Here is a 21306-nt window from a genome sequence, read left to right as displayed (position 1 = left end):
CCCATGCCCTGGCCGCGCTAGGCAATGGAGGAAAAGGCTGAGGTGACATAAGAATCGCTAAAGGTCAGCGGAGCTTTTTTAAAAGCAGTGTAAAACGTAATTGTGCTAGAAAGCAAAAAAATTAGGCGAAGTTAGGTGGCTGATGTGCATGCGTTTTTCTAACTAACGTGTCATGAAACATTAGGGCTATACCAGAAACTCATACAGTGAATAAATGAGCGTGACATTCACAGCAGTAGACTTTCAGAAGCGCCGCTACATCGCATGCGCAGCATATGGTTTATAAGCGAAAGTCATAAAACACTAAAAAGTTCTCCATCGTTGAAAATTGCAAACTTGGCTCACAGCAGAAGCTCAGGTTTTTATAAAGGAGTGAGTTGAATGAAACCTGGCATCGGAAACGTAATTATCGAACTCAGCCTAATAATTGCGAAGAGCTCTTCCGGACCATAGATGTCCAGGCCAGGAATTTGTCGTCGGGCTAATTAGCGGCCGTCGCTATAACACGTTCATTATCGCTCTTCAGGGGCTTTTTGTTTTGGTAGAAGGAACTACGCTTGCGTAAAAAAATATTATGAATGCGCGCACTGCTTCGTATTCTGCGTGGCTCATTCGCACGAACTCTGCGACGGCTGTAATTTCTATGGAGACAAAAAAGCTGCATAGCCCCATGTGCTCCGATTCTGGTGCATGTCAAAGAACTCCAGGTGGTCTAAATTTCCGGAGCCCTCCACCCCAGTGTCTCTCATAATTATACGTGGTTTTTGAACGTTACACCTCACATATCAATCAATCAATCAATCATTCAATCAATAATTCAATCAATAATTAATCGCATAGACTTTTTCGTCGTACATTCAGTATTTATCTGAGGTCGCCATGGAGCAACCCGGGGTAAATACAAGGCGTAACTCGTTTCGGCTTTGTATGCCGAATCTGAATAACAAGTGTATCTATCTACTTTAGAATGAATCTCGTCCCATTACAGACCTTCGCTAAGCGGAAGGTGTTGGCACGAATCTCAAAGTGCGGGACGGCCTTCTCACATCTCATATGGCACCCACAGCCGTGAATATCTGCTTTCTTTTCCACCCTCTCACGAGTAATAAAAACGTGCAAAAGAGGTTATCTCTACCGGAAAAGAAGATTTATCGTTTGGTCTTTGTTTATTTATCCTACGCCAATAAAGGCAACAATCTTTCCCTTTTGTCAATATACACACCGGGGCTCTGGAACATTTAGAAGCAACACGAAACGGACTCCAGTTTCGAGGTTATGGACAGAAAAGAATAAATAAAGAGAAGTGGCTCGGGTAGTGTGGAAATTCTAGATTTTCTTTCACGCAACAACCAGAAAACGAACCGGTCTTCCACATCAAGCCTTCGAGCGAGGCAACCGAAATCTCAAGGGCAGCCAGGTTCGTTACGTCGAAGGCGAGTAAAAGAAAGAGAGAGAGGGATAGAAAGAGTAAAAGATACACGGGGGCTTACGGCTTTTGTCTAAGTGCATTTTTCTTTATTGCTTGCCTCGGTTTCTATTTAAAGCGTTAATACCCCGTTTCGTACGTTTCGCCGGTAGCTGTCCGGAGACGAATACAAAGCTTGCAGCGACAATGGGACGCAGTTGTGCCAAGACGGGCGTAATGTGAGAAGGAATGCCGCGAGCATTTCTTTTTTTTTTCGCTCGTCGCATCGTCTTACCCAAGACCCAAGTAATTATCTGGACAATCAGCGAGCAGCGTATTCAGAGAGCCCTCAACAATGGGAACCACGCGATGAATCGAAAAGTAAACAAGTGACGTCGAGTAAACAGTTCATTAAAACCACTTAGCATTCCCTCCTTAAGTCGTAAGAAGAAAAACACGGAAGGTAGCAGGTGCACACGCACGCACATGCGCACACACACCGCAAACAACAAACGCACGCTCACACAATGCAACTACAAGTAGGTAACGACTTCATGTATATCTAATTCAGGCACGAATTAAGCTATATTGCCCGTAAGTGTCTATAAATTATGTATAACGCAACAGTAAGCCACTTGACACATTCCACGAAAGCAAACCAACAAATGTGTTGTTTTTGTGAGCTTTACTAATTATAAGTAATTACCATATATCCAAATATTCGAATATTCTACAGCTAGTCATGTTCAATTTTTATGCATAATGAAGGCAATCTAGGGTTCAAAATGAACGCGCAGTTGGTGTTTAGCTCGGTTAAAAAATAATAATGCTTATGAAGTTAGTCCTGGAACACGACATGACGAGTGACTCATCGAACATCGTAGTTCCTTAATCAAAGCCACAGACTGCGGTGATATGGAACACATAGGGTTCAAGGTAATGACGCGTTGACTGCACAGAAGGTTCAGTTGATGCTACGAGCAATGTATCTCGCCCTTCTGTTTCCTAGTACTAGTCTCGGAAACTCGCAAAAACAAGTCGCATCTACATATGTGGACGCTGAACCTGAAGCAGCTATTTTCGTAATCGTGACCTGGACCACGTGTCGGTAACTGGCGGCTGCCAGCACGGGGTGAGAACCCATTTTCTCCCCTTCATTTCGTGTCTGCAGGTCGATTTATTATTTTTCACCTGAAATGGGGTTTGTGGTTGTAACGTATGTTTGTTAATTCTAGCCTTGTGACGTGTGCGTAGAAAATAAGCATGATTTATATTCCACTTTTCTAAAGTATTGACCATACGCCAATTTTTTTTCTCTTTAATCCATCCCCCTCTGCTTACCACCTGGCTTCCACTCTGTCGGCTTCACGCAAATAAATAAGCTGCCGACCACTGGCTGACACAAGATAGGGCTACTTCTTAAATCAATGGTGGTCGGATTCATTACGTTAGTTATAGTGGTTATGTGATTGTTCAAGACGCTTCGCTAATGATATGCACTTCGTGAGGATCGGCTGGTATTTGTGACGTTAATATGGGCGCTGTTCGGCTGGTTTAGATCCAAACAGTCTTCCCCCAAGGAATGCCCAGTTTTGACTGCGCGACACTGGACGAAGGAAAGTGTCGCAGGACAGAATGGCGATATGACAAGCAAGCGTCTAACTTCATAACCCAACGTAGTGAACCAGTTCTTTGTTACCTAACACTTTGGGCTTCAGTGCCGTTTCTGTGTCCGGATTCAGCATGTCGACCATGCAGTCACAAAGCTTGTCTTTTCGATGTGCTCAACATTCCTAATGTGAAGAGCAGTTATTACACTACGTAGTACCACTGCTTCAATGCGTGAGCATTGTAAAGGCCATATATACATGTAAATCGGTGGAACCGGTCTCAAATGTTATGGTTTATAAATCATTGTGTGTGTGTGTGTGCGTTTTTTTTCTTGAGTAGCGCCTCTCGTGGTAGCCTTTCGATCAAAGCGCTGCGTGCTAAGTTCGGAGATGTTGGAGTGATTCCCGACTAAGGTGTTTCTATCGGGGTGAAATGCATGAAGCCCCAGTGTACTTATATTTGGATTCACACTATAAAAATCTTTAGTGATCAACTTCACTTAACGTATGCATCCTAACTATACTGTTTGTCATTTAAAACTTTGGAATATGTATATTTCTTTCACTTGAAAGAAAATGACATTAGGAAAACAGGCTACATAATCATAACGTACCGTAACGTATTATAACGTATACATATAAAGACCATTCACTACGAACACAACGGCTGAGGTCTGCTTGCGCACGTAACTCACGTTTGTTGTGGTCGATAGGCAAGGAACAGCTTTTTTTTTCATTCTTGCGCTCCTTTATCTTGCGGGGTTGCTGCTGCTCGCATACATGTTTGTTTTTCCTTCATTAAAAGACGCGCTATATAAAGTAGCAAATACGTAATCCTGGCTCTGGCTACACCGTCGCACATGATCGGAGTGCCGAATGTGGCTGTGAAACGTAAGTGTATGTGTGCGCAGAAGGACTTCGAGGATAAAATCGTCGATGCACTCGCACTGGCCATGCCAGACCAGACGTGATGTTGCCGAATAGTTGCAATGGCTCCGTGAGAATACCAATTAAATATTTCTAACACGGATCGCTCAGGTATTCGAGGTCACCATGGTGAAATCTTTGAATCCTGCAAACATTGCCACCGAGATTCGCGACGCCGTGAGCACCGAAAAAAAAAAAACGTTCGCAAAACAAATAAAGAACGTATAGGCGCTTTTCCATTTCTCGCAACAGACCTCTCTTCATCAAGGCTGTACAAGTGTCTGCCTGGTTAAAAATCTATCGCAGTTCCCGAAGCTAAGTACATGAGCATTAAGGTAGCCATCTCCCTCTGACCTTCTCCATGGCAGCAGTAAAAAAATCAATTCACAACAAATTGCACTAGAATGAATCGGTTTATGGTCAATACGCGAAGTGTATGAGGAGCGGTTTGGGAATGTGTCGTTTAAATGGACAGTGCATCTGAGGTACAAAGCCGTATTATGCCAGTGACTGAAGCGAATAAGGATGCTGCCTGGAACACCCGGGCGTAGTAGTCGTGGAAACGTATTAGACTACTACTTTCTGTAAGAAAAATTTTCAGCCACTGCGTTTCTTGGCGCACCATTAACGAAGTCTATGAAACGGGCATGAGCAATAGCGAACGCAAAGTTATGTGGATGTCGCCCACGTTCTACGGTTCGAGCATCAAAGATCACGGTTAATAAACTTTACTTTACTTTATAGTTGGTTGAGTGAATAAGATATAGGGGGATAGCGAGCGCTAATATCTTCATTGACTGCGATGCTGGAAAAAATGTTAAGCAAGCAAAAAAGGAAACGTTCGTGTACCATGTTGCACGTAGCTGTAAAAGATTCCCATGTAAGTTCCGAATCAACTTGAAATCATCCACACCAGTCGCTATATTATGCTACTGGTGTTGTGTTTACTGCGCTATAGTTCAGAAAAAAAAACTGTGTATTGACTCATTCTTATTCTTCTGTATTAACTAATCCTTGTATTTACTATTGCTTCACGTTGCAAACTGTGTCGGTGAACGGCTGTTGAAAAAGGCACACGCGCATCGTATTTAGACAACATCGGAAAATATTACTAACGAGTATATAAAGTTACGTCTTGCAAGCGCACATTCAAAATTTAGGTTCGACAAGGCTATATATACACAGATTTGATGAGAGTCACACCAGTTCCTTCCCACACATAAAAATTCAGCTCAATTTTTCAATTTTTGGAAACAATTTTAATATTATTCTTCACCTGTGCTTCAAGTGTTAATGGCGCTCTCTGTATTTTCTTACCGCTCTTGCTAAAAACAATGCGCTGTGTCATGACATTTCGAGGTCGAGGTATGCGCGAGCTTTGGCACAGCATGCAGTGGCGCTCTGAAGGCATGACGGTAGCACTCAGAGCAACCTACAAAGTATACCGAAGAAGCACCACTTACAAAGTAGCCGTAATCCACGCCCAGTCTGGTGAACTTGACAATCCAAACTCCGGCGACGGAGAAGCTCGATGACTTGGCTGCGCAAACAGCCTAAGGCGAGAAATGCTAATGCCTCACGGACATGGGGGTGTCGACGTCGGCGACTCGAGACCAGGCGAGAGGAAAGCGCGCACTCTGTGGTCCTCCATGAAGAAGAAATTCTTTTCGCGACACAAGACACGTTTAAACCGAGCGTTCACTGCATTTCATCTCCTCTCCTTTGAACAGCGCTGACGGAAACCTGCCGTTTTCGTTGAGAAAAAGGGATTCACAGTGAGAGCAGGTAGAATATACAATTGGCACGTAGTAAATTTCTTTTTAGGGAAAAAAGTGCGAGTAGAAGCTTGCCGAGAAACGGAGCAGTGAAACGAACGGGACGTCCCGAATCGAGCAGTGTTCCTCGTGTTCGGCGTCTTCGACTGCTGCGTGAGAGAGGAGTCGCGCGCGCTCTTTTACCGGCAAGCGCCGACAGATCGGCTGCGTGAGAGGAGGTGGACACGCGCACCGTGGGCTCGAGCGAGTGCCGTGTGACAGCGCCGAGTTAGCTGACTCCCGCTTCGGTCGTCGAGCCGCTACCGACTACGCGCGCTCCAGCGCGCGCTCGCTCTCCCGAGTGGCGCGGAGGTGACGGAGGGAAAGCACCGCCTTTCTCTCTCCCGCCGACGAGAGTGCTCTCCAGGGTAGCGCGTCACCCGAAGAAGGCGGCCACTGGCGGCGCGTTCTTGAGGAGAGCATGCGCGGCGAAGACGCCGATGAGACGCGAACAAAAAAGTGTCACGAGCGGAACACACCGGTGCCTTACTAGCTCACACTCAAGGGGATCTGAGACGCCGAGCACTGCTCGCCTCTGGTGCTGCAGAATTTCTACTACTATCTGTTGAGTGCCAACTTTTATTCATCCAAGGGGTGAGAGCTGCGGAAGGCTAAGCCTAGTATGCTGCTAGGCAGTCCTCTGTCGTGTGTGACTGCATTCCCAGTTCGCTGAATGAATATGAACTACTGGTTCGCCCACCTTTCTATCCTTGTGCAGTGATTTTTTTTTTGCAGCATCAAGGAGGCGGAGTCATTTGCGTGGCCTGGAGGAGGCCTGGGAGTTCAAGTGCCCAACATTTTTCAATCTTCCAGACATTTCGATACGAGGACTCATAGCACACGCAGGAACATACCCAGAAATGCTCGTTGAACCCCCGCTACCCGAAGCTTCGCGCTGACTACACCCTTAAGTAGCGATAGACATAGAGCTTCCTAAAATTAACTAGAGAAGACTCTGCCGCTGCGATAGTTCAGCGACCGCGGGAATGATGGGTAGTACGCGGATTTGCCTAGTCTTTGTACTTTCGGGTGGCGAATCGCATCTGTGTCGTTCTGTATTGGCGTGTTTTAGCTTCGTTTAGAAGGAAAGAACAATCCCTTTGGAACTTTGGGAACCGATTTGAAATGTTAAGTCTAAAAGATTAAGGTGGTGAGAAAACAGCTTCAAGCCACACGAACACACACAAAGCCAGACGTATACGAAGGTTAGACAAATTCGTGTACTACCCATTATTCCCATGCTCGCTGAACCGCCATGCGTTGCAGCTCGCATAGACACTAGCGCTAGAGTTCGCTCCAGTGTATACATCTAGGAAACTCTACGGGGGTGGGGGATTCGAGGTCTTTCACCCGCAACAGCCACGCAGTCCAAGTCAACAGTTACACGCCCCAGAGCGAACAGAGACCAGCGTACGCTCTCGATGATGATGATGATGATGATGATCCTTGTTACTCTGGCGCACACCAACAAAGGGGGATCGGCCAAGAACTGGGCGGCACTCTTCATCCTTTCCCTTTTTTGCGTCCTCTTCTTCGTCTTTTGCTTTGCTGTCAGAACACGTGCGCCGATTAGTTGGGCACGGAATGCAGTGACACTGATGAGCGAGTATGCAGGGAGTGTGAAGTAAAATGAAGAGGGCAGCAAGAAAACACAGGAAGCGAAATTTTTGCGAAAAAAAGACTTGGTGAGGTCGGACTAAAATCCGCGTACCCACGAACAGTCAGCGGGCGTTGTTATGATTAGACTAAGCAGGCACGCTAGCAGAACATACACAACACAACACTGCCTAGCATGGCTGTCTGTAGTCTCTCTTTCGGTTTCTGTGTACTTCTTTTTTTTTCTTGCTCTGCTGGGTGAGCAAGAAAAGTGAAGGTGATAAGGAGAGAACTGAGGATGGAAGAGAATAAAGCCTTGCCGAGAAAGAAAGAGAAAGCAAAATAAGGAAAAAGCTGGGAAGCAATAAAGGCAAAGAAACACAAAGAAAGCGAGAAGAAAGGAATTGAGAGAAAGCAAGGGGAAAAAAAGGAATTGAAGTACAGAAAATGAGGGAAAGCGTGACAAGTAAATGAAGAGAAACAGAAAGAAACAAGGAGAGCTGACAAAGAAAGGAGAAAAAAATAAATGGCAGAAAAAGAAGAAAGAATGAGCATGAAAGAAAAAGAGCAAAACAAAGAGGAACAACAAAAGTCGCCCAGCTCCGCCATTTCTTCACCTTCCGCAACACTAGTGCTTAGCTGCCTTATTTTTCTGGTTTGGATGCATCTGCATCTAAACCAGAAAAATTCCTTTGCACATTTGAAGCCTAATTTAGGCTAGATATAATTTAGGCTAGAAAGTGGCCAAAAAATACTTGCGGGAAAAGCGTGGTCTCCTTTTTTTTTCAGAATTCGTTAAAGAAATAAAATGCCTTTTTTGGCTGATACTGGCGTCATGCAGTGCACATTCCACCACAATTGAATTCCATCAAGATTTAGCTGATTTGTTTAATGATTTATGTGCCATGCAAACCAAAAATACTTGAAATAGTTGTTGGCGTCATTTCTTCGCGATGGCGGACATCGTTGCGATAAAATTAATTTTATGCAAAAGTCAAATACAGCCTTGTGCACGGCCATATCAAAACTATTGTGTTATCACAGCCCACTAATGTTTGGCGCACAGAAGCAGGATGCGTTCTTTTTATGTTCTTCAACCAATCCTAATCGCAAATGCCATTGTGCCCAAAAGGCGTTCAAGCACTTTTATTGCTTTGGGATTTATCTTTGAGCTTGTTATCATCGCTAATGAAAAAAAGATTGATCCATGTCCATTAAGCAAATATCCTAGTCTAGTCGCTCCTATATGTGATGCGTTTGGGACAGTTAAGCAACAGATGATGTATATGAATCTTTGTAATCAGGGTCGTACGAACACCTAATTGGTACATGCTGAATCTCGGATGAAGAGAGCTTTGTGTTGGCAGTTCCTAGTCGTAGGTGATATTTAAGGATTAAGATGCATTACACAGGCTGAGGGTCCATTTGGCGCTCAAGATTGAGGCCAACTGCGGCTCAGACTAGTTCTTTCTTGTGATGCAGCCTAGAAAGCACCGTCATGTTTCAGTTCTCGTAAGGCTCGTCGTATGTCAGATTGTGACCTGAGAATGAGATGATTGTCACAGCTATTGCCAATTCATCTTTCATTTGACTTCCTTTTTATTTATTTATTTAATTACCCTCAAGGTCAATAGACATTACAGAGCGGAGTTGGTAGGGAGAACAGTAGAATTACAACACAACGTAAGAAAAAAGAAGAGAACAATATTATACAGTCAGCATGTTTCTGGTCATGCAATGTTAGCTATTGCGTTCTTGAAAAGGTTGAAATCTCGAATGGTTGCTGTCGGGATTGGAAGGCCATTCCATTCCTTCGATGTACGTGACATGAAGGACTGCGAAAACTGTGATTTCTCTGGGTCTTGGAACCCACTGCAATACCACGAGTTGTTTTAACTTTGTATAACCTGTGAAGTTTTCATTGAGAGGCGGTTTCAATACACGGAAGAACCACTGGGATTTCAGTGATTTGCGACTGCAGCTTTCTTGGCGTCTTTGAAAATCAAATAAATTTTATTGGTAGCAAAACGGCTAGATGGTGGGCGGTTGTTGAAGATGGTAGATGAGAAAAGACATGTCGAGCAATTTAATTCCGTCAGTTTACTTGTTATATACACGTGACTGAAGAACCGGCACTTTGGCGGCAATTATCTGGGCTTCCGGTGCTCTTCGAGTAGGCCTTTAGGTTTATTGAAACCAGCGGACCATACCCAAAGCCATTTTGAGTTCCTGTTGAATGTAATAGCGACACATGTTTATATTCTCATCTCTTGGTAAAGTGCTGTGATCGGAATACTCCTGAACGTTCTGCACCGTGCACTCATTGGACAACGTATGTACATAGTCTCAAGTCATCGTACTTTTGTACTTCTCTCTACTTTCCTCGCTTTTCTCCTAGCTGTATGCTGGTAAATGCGCTTTAACCGATTCGAGCTACACACACACACACACACACACACACATATATATATATATATATTTATATATATATATATATATATATATATATATATATATATATATATATATATATATTCCAGATATTCCAGTAGATCCTTAGTGAGCGGTCACAACGTGGTTTATTTCGACGTTTAGGCCTAGAGTCTGGCCTTCATCAGGATTAAAGGTACAGTTTATTGGGGCTCAGCTTTATACAATCTCAAATCAGAGGGAAAGGAAAAAGGAAAAAGACAGAAAAAAAAGAAAAAAAGAAGAAAAGAGAAAAAGAATATAAGGTGGACTCCCCTCGGGCGCCCCCCTTCAGCTCTTCCTTGCACTTCCCCCTTCATCTCTCTCCCCTTTCTCCCCTTCACCTTTCTTATGTCAGTGGTCTGTGTATGCTTCCTTTCACTAACGCATTCTTCCCATCCAGACGGCGCCTCCTGGCACTGGTGGTTCGGTGTGGGGCAAAAAAGAGCTTTTTTAGGAAGTTCTAAGCCTTTAACTACTCAGAGCCCCGTCAACATTTCGTCGTAGAAAGAGTGGAACCACGTATTGGGGCAGAGGCTGGTAAGCGGGCGCAATGCGAATTCCTTGCCCGCTTCTGGATTACGCTTGCAGTGGGGACCTCCCGGTAATCCAGAAGCGGGCAAGGAATTCGCATTGCACCCGCTTACCAGCCTCTGCCGCAATACGCGGCACCCCTCTTTCTACGACGAAATGTTGACGGGACCCCGACTAGTTAAAGGCTTAAAACTTCCTAAAATGCCCGCTTACCAGCCTCTGCCCCAATACGCGGTACCCCTCTTTCTACGACGAAATGTTGACGAGGCTCCGAGTAGTCAAAGGCTTAGAACTTCCTAAAAAAGCTCTTGTTTGCCCCACACCGAACCGCCAGTTCCAGGAGGCGCCGTCTGGTCGGGAAGAATGCGTTAGTGAAAGGAAGCATACACAGACCACTGACATCAGAAAGGTGAAGGGGAGAAAGAGAGAGAGATGAAGGGGGAAGTGGAAGGAAGAGTGGAAGGGGGCACCCGAGGGGAGTCCACCTTATATTTTTTTCTTTTTTTCTTTTTTCCTGTCTTTTTCCGTTTTCCTTTCCCTCTGATTTGAGATTGTATAAAGCTGAGCACCAAGAAACTGTACCTTTAATCCTGATGAAGGCCAGACTCTAGGCCGAAACGTCGAAATAATCCACGTTGTGACCGCTCACGGAGGATCTACTGGACTATATGCAACGCTACGGCCACTCAACCACCATGCCTGCCTATATATATATATATATATATATATATATATATATATATATATATATATATATATATATATATATATATATATACTGTGTATGCTTAAGTGACCCTACCATAACCTGTAAGTTTTGATTTGACTGTTCCCCACGTGAGCCTTCAAGAACTATAGTGCACTCCTTGACAAACTGTTCGACATTCCCGATGCATCTCAACGTATTCACTGGAGTATTTGTAGACATAGCATGCTTCAACACGTGATGTCAAGCAGGATGTCAAGAATACAGACCTCAAGCTCAGTAACTGAGACCTTGGTGACAAAATGTGGAGTCGATTGCACTCTCGTGTGAAGCGCCACAGTTTGTTTCCTCTGTTTTCCTTCTTTCACTGTCCATTTTCACTTCCCACAATGGACGGTAGCAAACCAGATGCGCATATGGGTGACCTATATGCTTTTGTTCTTTATGTTGTCTTTAACTTTTTTTATTATTTTACAAGTGCGACAACACGTGACTTGACACAGCAAAGTAGCCACTGGGTCGTAGACTGATAACAGAGTTCTATCAATGCTGGCTGATAGAATAATGAGAGCGTTCCCACAACAGGAAATAAACACGACCTTTTCGTACCTGTACCCGCCTCACGTAATGCGCGATCTTAATGATAGCGTATTAAAATTTGAAAAAATAACAAAATAAACGAAAAAAAATCACATCATATACATGGAGCGAATGATGATGAGTGGGGCGAAGCGTCCATCAACCCGTCCGTGCTTCTGTCCGTCCATGCGTTCTTGCTTCCGTCCATCCACATGACCATCCGTGCGTCAATCCATGCATTAATCCATCTGTCCATGCGTTCGTCCATGTGTCCATCAATCATTCCATCCGTCCATACTTCCGCGCGTCCATCCATCCGTCCATCCATCTGCTAGTCTGTCTGTCCGTCTGTTTGTGCGTTCATCTAGTGAACACACCAAGTACCGCCATCTCCCATCTCGCAACCCCTGTGGGGCATACCCGCTCTAGAGAGGGTATGTGCCACCGGTGGCCACATACATACATACATACATACATACATACATACATACATACATACATACATACATACATACATACATACATACATACATACATACATACATACATACATACATACATACATACATACATACATACATACATACATACATACATACATACATACGGAGGAGTGACAGACCCACGCAATAAGGAGCTTCACCCCTAAAAATTCAGGAAAACTCTCCCACCTAGACAACGTTAAACAGAACGTCAAAATTATTTGAATTTTTGAAATAATCAACTTTCTTCTTGTTTAGGTGTCCCGACGACTAGCGTTATCTGCGTCATCATCACTAATCAGGTTCACAAAAACGAGCACGGTCTGCGAATGTGAAAACCTAAGTTATGCTATTGTGAACGAACGCAGGAATGTGTGGTGATAATTACACTCTGTCGGCAACTTATCACGCATTCACACAGTTACGGACTGGAAACGCTTGTCCCAGGTCACGGCCCTCTGTGGGTCAGCAGCAAACACTAGCCGCGGCACGAGTGGCCAGCGAGACATGTGCAGACGTGCGTGGCGATGCTTCGGACACCCTCTCTATTCATTGCACAGCGACTCACGAAAACAAGCACCATACTGGCACTGATAGTGAATAAAGCACAACAATAGTATATGTACAGCGCCGTAGCCAGCATTCCCTGAACACCATGCTGCACGGTTGAGAGATTCCTAGGCCGAACGACGACATGCACGTTTGCTCGCATGCATATAGAACGCAAGTCTCAGCCGGGGGTCGTTAATGGAACCACTGCCGTGAAAGAAAAAGAGAGTTCTGCGTCAATAGTGACAAACAATACTCAACGCTTCATCCTAAACCACACTGTGAAAACGAAGAGAGGTTGGTGATCTTTGAGAAAAATGACATGGCAACTTTTGCGTTTCTTTTTTTTCTTCTTTTATCATGTGCGAACTTGAGGGCTTCTACTCTGGACGAGTGTACAGCTGCACGTTTGCAAGAAATCACGCAGTATACTCGTTCTAGAGCAACTGCTGAATGTGAGCAGTTGGACAGGTAAGTGACAATGGTTGACTCTAGTAGGTGACAGTCTAAGAACAAATATAGTCTTCACACAAGAGGCCGCATTGCCCTGATTTTTCATGCTTCTGCCATGTTGCTACTTCACGCTGCAGAAAGGATGGCGAAAAACATTGCATTCCAAAACATTCTGAGATGCTGCCTCTTCGGTGCACGCCAAACGCGGCGCAATCACAAACTTCAACTGCATCGATGGACGACCGGAGATGATACTAATTGTAAAATATTTTACAGAGGAATGGGTTAGAGACGGACAGAGAAGGGACAACGCTCTAGGATGATATTGTGACATCATCAACATCATCTTCATCATCATCAGCCTAACTACATCCACTGCAGGACAAAGGCCTCTCCCATATTCCGCCAGTCCACTCGGTCCTGTGCTTGATGAGGCCAATTTATACATACAAACTTCGTAATCTCATCTGCCCATCTAACTTTCTGTCTCCCCCTAACCCGCTTGCCTTCTCTGGGAATCCAGTTAGTTACCCTTAACGACCAGCGGTTATCCTGACTACGCGCTACATGCCCGGCCCATGTCCATTTCCTTTTCTTGATTTCAACTATGCTATCTTTAACCCTGGTTTGTTCCCTCATCCACTCTGCTCTATTCTTGGCTCTGAAGGTTATACCTACCATTTTCTTTTCCATTGCTTGCTGCATCGTCCCTAACTTAAGCTGAATTCTCTTTGTAAGTCTCCAGGTCTCTGCTTCATAGATAAGTACACAGTAAAAATTTTTACACCCTGAAGGGTGTAAATGAGCTTGTCCCATGGACGACACCCTAAGGGTGTTAATTCAGCACCTTCCAAAAAGGGTGCTTTTCCATGCACCTTTAGAATAGGGTGTACATGTAAAAAAACTATAGGATGTTACAAAAACACCCTTAAGGAAGGGTGCCTTCGATGTCCATCACTTTTTTAGCACCCTATGAGGAGGGTGCGAGAAGGGTGCACAAGGGTGTTGAGTGCCCATGGCAGGGGTGCCAGTATTCTTTTAGACTGCACTAATAGATATCAGCATGTACTGATTACACACTACTTGAAGAAAGTGGTCCTGATCAATGGTGCGCCACCTGTCGAGCTCCATTCATTGCGTGTGGGCAAAAATATAAACAGGTACAGTCGTGTATGAACTTCTGCTGGATCTATATATACTTCACAGTATATGCATAATGCACGTTACAGAAAACTAAGCCTTGCTACCCTTGCATATTGCATTTATTTTTTATGCAATTAAAACTTATAAACTTTTCTTCTACCACACAACTTTTTCACCAGATGTGTAACATGTTGACGTATACGTACACTACACACACAACACCTCAAATTTTTATCATATTTTTTCAGCTTCACTTTATTGACAATTTCTTGAAACATACAATTACACTGGTTCAGTTTAGTATACTGCTTCAAGTACATAGAGACTACAAATGAAATACACGCTAATATATCCCTATAATTCTTTCAAGTACCTACAATCCCACTGGTTTCAGTTTACTACTCCTTCATGAACCCAATCGGTTAATAGGAATGAAATGCAGGCAAATATATACTTATAATTCTTTCAAATATATACAATCACCATGATTTCACTACATAAGCCTTCATGTACACAATCGTTTCCGAGAAGTGATGCACACAAAAATATATATGGATAGCGTTTTCAAATGTATACAATCACAGTGGTTTAAGCTTTGTATTCCTGGATGTAAAACATTTGGTTATGAGAAATGATGTACATGCAAACATATATGGGTTTTCACACATATAACTTTAGCAAATACTTTAAAAACCAATACAATGATAAGAAACAGAATAAGCTAGAAACGAACACAAAACTGAGTTAGGACACACAAAAAACAAAAGAAGTAATGCATAATTGTGGCTCATGACACAGCTGGGTCACTTTATGCCAAATGTCCCAGCCATTTTGGCAACCATCTCAAATGTATTCGAAAAACTCGTGCTGCATTGAAAATAGTGAACTTCTGGAATATTTAGGAGAGGAAAAATGTTTGGTCACGTGGCTGCCTTCTGAACTTCCTGGAATGCCGTTTAGGTGTTGTATGTGAAAAATTTTATTTTAAAAGCACCCCTCCTTCTTTCCGTACGAAACTCGGTCTACATGTTACGTAACAAGAGCTTAATTTGGGAGAGTTGGTTCATCGTGGCTGTGTGCTAGTCACAGCGCGACAACTTTAGGAAGAGACAGAAAGGACAGGAAAGAGCACCGACTGTCAACTGAATTTAATTAATGTGCTACGAGCGCTTTTATACGGAGTACAAGAACCGTGTTCATGCGCGACGACACGTGTGAGCACTACAAAATAATCTTAACTGAGAAAAGAATGCTCCCTCTCGGAAAGGATAAGTGAACGTGTAGTGATGCACTGATCATTGGTTTACCTGATAAAATATACTTCTACAAACGTTAAATTGGCATTAAGTAAACCTATTTTCGTGACGAATGGTGCAAGATTGACTATTCCTGTTGCTGTTTAGTACACACGTTTGGAAAGCTTGCAAGGGGTGGAAAACAACACGTTAATATCATATCTGCTGGCTATTTTTTTAATTGGGAGACGTGATGTGGCATAACATGTAAAGGTTTTGGTCATTGTTTTTTTGTTGGTCCTGTCTTCTTTAACTTTACTTTCTGCAGGAGGGTTTCGCAAACGGGTGTGATGATTCTGTTGGTATATTCAGCATCTTTTAGTCTTTTAATCTGGTTTTTAAGCCTGACCTCACCCTTGTGTTAACATGACTTGTGAAGGTTGGCCTGAATACATGTGGTATCAATTCCTCTTTTTACTAATTTTGAATGCCCACTATCAAAAGGCAGAACATTCTTAGCCCTCCTGGGCTGATAACACCAGCCAATACCCCAACAGCATCATCACACTCGTTTGCGAAACCCTCCTGCAGAAAGTAAAGTTAAAGGAAACAGGACCAAAAGAAAAACAGAAGGACCAATGACCTTTGCATGTTACGTGGTACTACATACATAAGGTGTCTCACAATTTTAGGAAAAGAGCCAGCAGATATGGCATTGTTGTTTTCCACCCCTTGCAAGCTTTCAAAAGTGCATGTACTTACAGCAACAGGAATAGTCAATCTTGCACCATTCGTCACTAGAATAGGTTTACTGAATGCCAATCTAATGTGTATGAGATACCGCTAACATGTGGAAAAGTAAACATAGGACAAACTGGGCAATGCTTCAATGATCGAGCAAGACAGCATGCTTTAAATGTTAAGAATGGCTAAAGTATTCTCATGGCCGGACACCGTAAAGAATGTAAGTGCAGTCCTAGGTTTCATAAAACACGGTTTTAGAAAAAAAGCAAGCAGAAAGAATGAGAGTTTTTAGAACTTTTTATCAGGGAGGCCAAGGATCAATGCATCAGTACACCTTCACTTATCTTTTTCGAAAAAGAGTATTCTTTTCTCGGTTAAAATTATTTTGTCATGGTCACACATGTGTTGTTGCAGATGAGTCCTGTTCTTGTGCTCAGTATAAAAACGCTCGTAGCACCTTCAATAATATTCAGTTGACAGCGCTCTTTCCTGTCCATTTTGCGATAAGATTTTTATTATAGAAAGAATTTCATTTTCTTGCAGTTTACTTTATTGATGAGTTTTCATTGTATCACAACATGGAGCAAATTGCATCTCAATATGGACAAAAATCACGATTTTGTGAAATTCGTGATATTTTCTCATATATTTCAGCAGCTTGAGAGGTCTAAAGATATTTTTTCCTCAAAATATACTTTCTGTTGAGTAAGTATTGAATGCTCAGATATTCATACAAAGTGCAATATTGCAATAAAAATGCAAACATAACACATTTTGGCTTTATTCTTGGAAGCAAATGTGGCGAAAAAATTGGACTAATATTATTGAGCTTCAAATACCTTACAGAAGCACATTTACTTAACAGGTAGACCGAATTTGCTTTAGAAAAAATAATCGGTAGTTTTAAAACGAAATTTTCTACAAACAGCACACAGACGGCATTATGCCAGGAAGTTATAAGCCAGCCACATGAACAAAACTTTTTTTCTCACTGAAATATTCCAGCTGTTCACTGTTTTCAACGCAGTAAGTCAGCACATTTTTTTTTCAAATACATTTCAGATGGTCGCCAAAGTGGCTGAGACATTTGGCATGGAATGGTCCAGCTATATTTAAGTAAAATAACTTACACAAATAACAATATACGTTCATCTACCATGACCACACTAGAAAAAGTTGTTCAGGCATTGTGACACTAAAATTTTCAGTGTCGTACTGCCTGAACAACTTCTTTGATAAACGCCAAACTCACGCCGAAAAAAAGCCACTCTATCACGGTGGTTGTTAAACCCCTTGCGGCCGTAGACAATGTTGAAAATAAAAAAAAAAATCAACTCATCAGTGCTGTCACTCCTTCTTCGTCGTTACTGACACGGAAGATATTTCGGTCATCCACGTGGAGGTTCAGGAACTAGGCTTGCTCTAGGCTGGGGCTGGGGTATACCAGGTAGGACGTCAGCGGCACCCTCTCGTCCTGTAATAAGAGCAAATATTACTTCTCATAAAATGATGTTCGTGCTGTTCCGGCAGCACCATATATAAAGAATCTGTAGTGTGTATCCTTTGAAATGGCGTGTAATTGACATTACACTGAACTCGAACCATACAAACCATACATTCCAATAATTTCGTATGATAAGGATAAGATAGTATCCAGCATACAGAAAATTCCCAAATTGAGGTGAAGTGTAAGACTACAGCTCGAAAATGGCACTTACGAAAGCCTGAACTCATCTAAGAATCAAATTTCTTATAGGGTAGTGAGCCAGTGCGAAAAATAGTTCTTAAAGTACAACGTTGAGAACATGTAGCATTAATCAGAACGCACAAGAAACTTACCTCTCCATGTACAAACAGTGAAGGCATCTCTGCTTTCTCTTTTACATGAGAACAATTGATCTTGGGCGTGGCACTAGGAGGAGGTCTGCAAAAAAAGTAAAAGATTTACTGGCTTTAATCTCGCTTCTAACAATTTGAGCAATTGTGACAATTCAGCAATCAGTGCAATTCTGGCTGCCTCTATAAGGGCATCAAAAATGAACAATTTTCTCATTCTTTCAACCCTCACAAGAAGCTCCGCCCATGGCATCTAATCCAAATTTGACGTTGTGCTTCCTATTCGCCTGCTTTCTAGACGTAGGGCTGGGAACATGTATTTTGTGAGAGCTATTCGAAAACATACAGTGTGCTTCAGTGAGCCATGTCACAGCCTAGAATGGACACTTGCTTAATTTTTACATGACAGTAAATAGTAAATAGTCTACAATAAGAATTTGATAGTTGTGGTATTTCTCACTTCATTTTCAATTTTCAGTGAAAATGCTGTCATCCCTCATTAGAGTGCATAAGTTTTTGGCATGTACAGAATTAGTTGTGTGCTTCTCGGATAACACATACTTTCATCCTAGAGGTAGGATCCCTGCTTTAGCTGTCTTGTCCATAAACCCTGGTCCAATTTTTATATTTGGTCATCGAATCACAACCTGTAGGTATTTTAACACATGACTGCCTCAGCAGTAAACACAGTCTTGCATATGTTGCCTAATTGATTTAGCCATTTCTGTTTTTAAAAGGACTTCAAACATATCTGCTGAAACACTCTACATGTTGGACACGGTACGAGCAACGAAAAGTTCTTGGTTTGTTGCTGAAGCCAACATTTGAATAAGTTTGCTTTTCAAAATCTTGGCTTCAGCGCCAGGTCATGTTCCAAGGATCCTCTTATGAACTTCTACCTTATTTAAATTCAGAAGTAACGGTCATGAGACAGTCTTAAGCTGAATTTTCCGAATGTGTTAGTGTGTGTCAGTAGACGCGGCACATCACTCACGAGAGATGCATTTCTAGACTTGTTCATATGCAAGTGCGCAAAATTAAGCAATTCTGTTTATTAGTGTATTAAGCGGAGAAAACTTAAATTCGTTTGTGAGGTGATGTTTCCAAATTAATCTTTTTAGTGATTACGCTTAATTTTGATCACAATATAGCTCCGGAACTATTACACCTGTCCTGATGAAACTTGAGCGGCGACAGGTCTACTACTAGGGCTTTGCCCTGTATGAGTTAGAAGTTTCCCGGTAGGTTATTACCAAAGTTAAAAGCGATCGTAAGAAAAAAAAACGTGGTCCGAGGCTTTGATTTGACGGGCGTACCTTTTGCCCTAGTGGTGAGCCACCCTTCTCCTCTGAGCGAGGGCGAGAGAAGACGCGGGCGCCTCACGTTTATCAGCGTTTCTCTTTAACTTCTAAGTGCATACCTTTTAATTGGCTAAAGCTATCGAAATACTTCTTTCACAAGAAGAAGCGGATTGTCATGTTCTAAAGGTAGGTTTCAGCGGTGCATCAGTCAAGTTTGTGGTTATTTTTATAAAAGTGTTTTAATGAAATGAGATTTCTGCTGATTACCCCCTTAATTAAGCGCCTAGAGAGAACGGAGTTGGGCCTCCGGTTAGCCTATGGGGTGCTGTTTCTAGTTCCGGTACTATCACTCCTGTCCTGATGAAACTTGAGCGGCGACAGGTCTACAACTAGGGCTTTGCACTGTATGAGAAGTTTCCCGATAGGTTATTACCAAAGTTAAAAGCAATCGTAAGGAAAAAAAACACGTTTTACAAGACTTCGATCTGACGGGCGTACCTTTCTCCCGAGCAGTGAGCCACCCTCCTCCTGAGCGAGGGCGAGGGAAGACGCGGGCGCCACACGTTTCTTAGCGGTTCTCGTTAAATTCTTTCTAACTCTGTATCTTCCGGTTACCTTAAGCTATCAAAAATATTTTTACACGGAAAAAACCGGACTGTTGTGTTCTAAAAGAAGATATTAGCTATTTTTCGGTGGCGTTTGTAGCTCGCTTTTGAAAAATTGTTTTAATGAAGTGAGCTTTTTGCTGATTACCACCTTAATTAGGGGCCAAGAGTGTACGGAATGGGGCCTCCTGGTAGCCTATGGGGTGCTGTTTATTATTATAATAAGCGGACAAAATTTAAATGCGTTTGCAAGGTGATATTACCAATTTAATCTTTTGAATGATTAGGCTTAATTTTGATTGCTTGATAACTCTGGAACTATTAAACCTAGCCTGATCAAACTTCAGCAGCGTCAGGTCTACCCTAAGGACTCTCAACTTTATAAGTATGAAGTTTCCCGGTTGAACATTAACGAAGCTACAAGCGATCGTAAAAAAAACACGTGGTCCGACTGTTGTTGTTTTCACAGATTTACACTGTTTTCCGCTCCTAAAATTTAAAATTTTCGTTTGTAATAGCAGTATTTGTAGCGGTTGAACTCCTTGTATCTTCACGAACAAACAGACACCACTCTTACCCTCCTAGAAGCAAAATTGCTAAAGTTATAGGTAGATATGTGCAGAGCTCTTAACCGTGCTGCTGACGCGGCCGCTGTGCTAAAAACCCCGCTGTATGATTACTACCTACGAAAACAGTACACTCACCGTTAACAGGCCCACGTTGTCCGCGTCCGCCGCTCCATGAATCCGAGCATCACTTCGAACACGGTGTCATGCGTGACCACCGTTGAAGATGCGCCTGTTCGCTAGAACTCGCACAGCGACCACGACCCCAGACCAACGCAACGCATTTGAAAGATGGATCAGACAGAGAGAGAGCAACGTTGAGAGAGAGGAAGAGGAGGAGGCACTGGCGGCGGTGCCGCAGCTGTCGACGCAGGTGTTCGGTGACGCAACTATTCGCTTATCTACGCCGCCGTTGTGGGAGCAACCCTGGCCGCGGTGAGCTGGGGGGGGGGAGGGGCGGGAAACCCGCTAAGACGGCGCCGAAAGGCAAACGCTATGGCGCATACGGCGGACGGCCGTACGACGCGGAATGACGCCTTGTAAATGGCAACTATCCTTCCAGCCAGTCCCACAGCAACGCAGGTTATTTACCAGCCTCGGGTTCTTTGAGTATTTCGACGGAACGCGATTGCAGTGGGCGAAAAATAGTGAAGCAAAACTTGCGGGAAAACAAAGTGCACCATGGAATGGCCAGAAACAATAATTATTTCGTCCTCGGTGGCATTAGCGGGAGAGCATCGCTACACAATTTT

The 21306-nt window shown here is 43.1% G+C and overlaps 1 protein-coding gene across 2 annotated transcripts in view; it reads right to left on the bottom strand.

Annotated features, from left to right (window-relative positions):
• LOC142802086 (calcitonin gene-related peptide type 1 receptor-like) overlaps positions 1-6009 on the bottom strand; it is a 156868-nt gene extending 150859 nt beyond the window's left edge. For both annotated transcript variants that reach the window (XM_075887574.1, XM_075887575.1), the window contains exon 1: positions 5406-6009. The gene's annotated coding sequence lies outside the window, so the exon portion shown is untranslated. The remainder of the gene's footprint in view (positions 1-5405) is intronic.
• Positions 6010-21306: the final 15297 nt, after the last annotated feature.

Source organism: Rhipicephalus microplus, chromosome 1 (assembly GCF_043290135.1).
Source record: "Rhipicephalus microplus isolate Deutch F79 chromosome 1, USDA_Rmic, whole genome shotgun sequence".
NCBI lineage: Eukaryota > Metazoa > Arthropoda > Arachnida > Ixodida > Ixodidae > Rhipicephalus > Rhipicephalus microplus.
The sequence above is the reverse complement of the archived record's forward strand: the minus strand, read 5'-3'. Positions and strand labels throughout refer to the sequence as shown.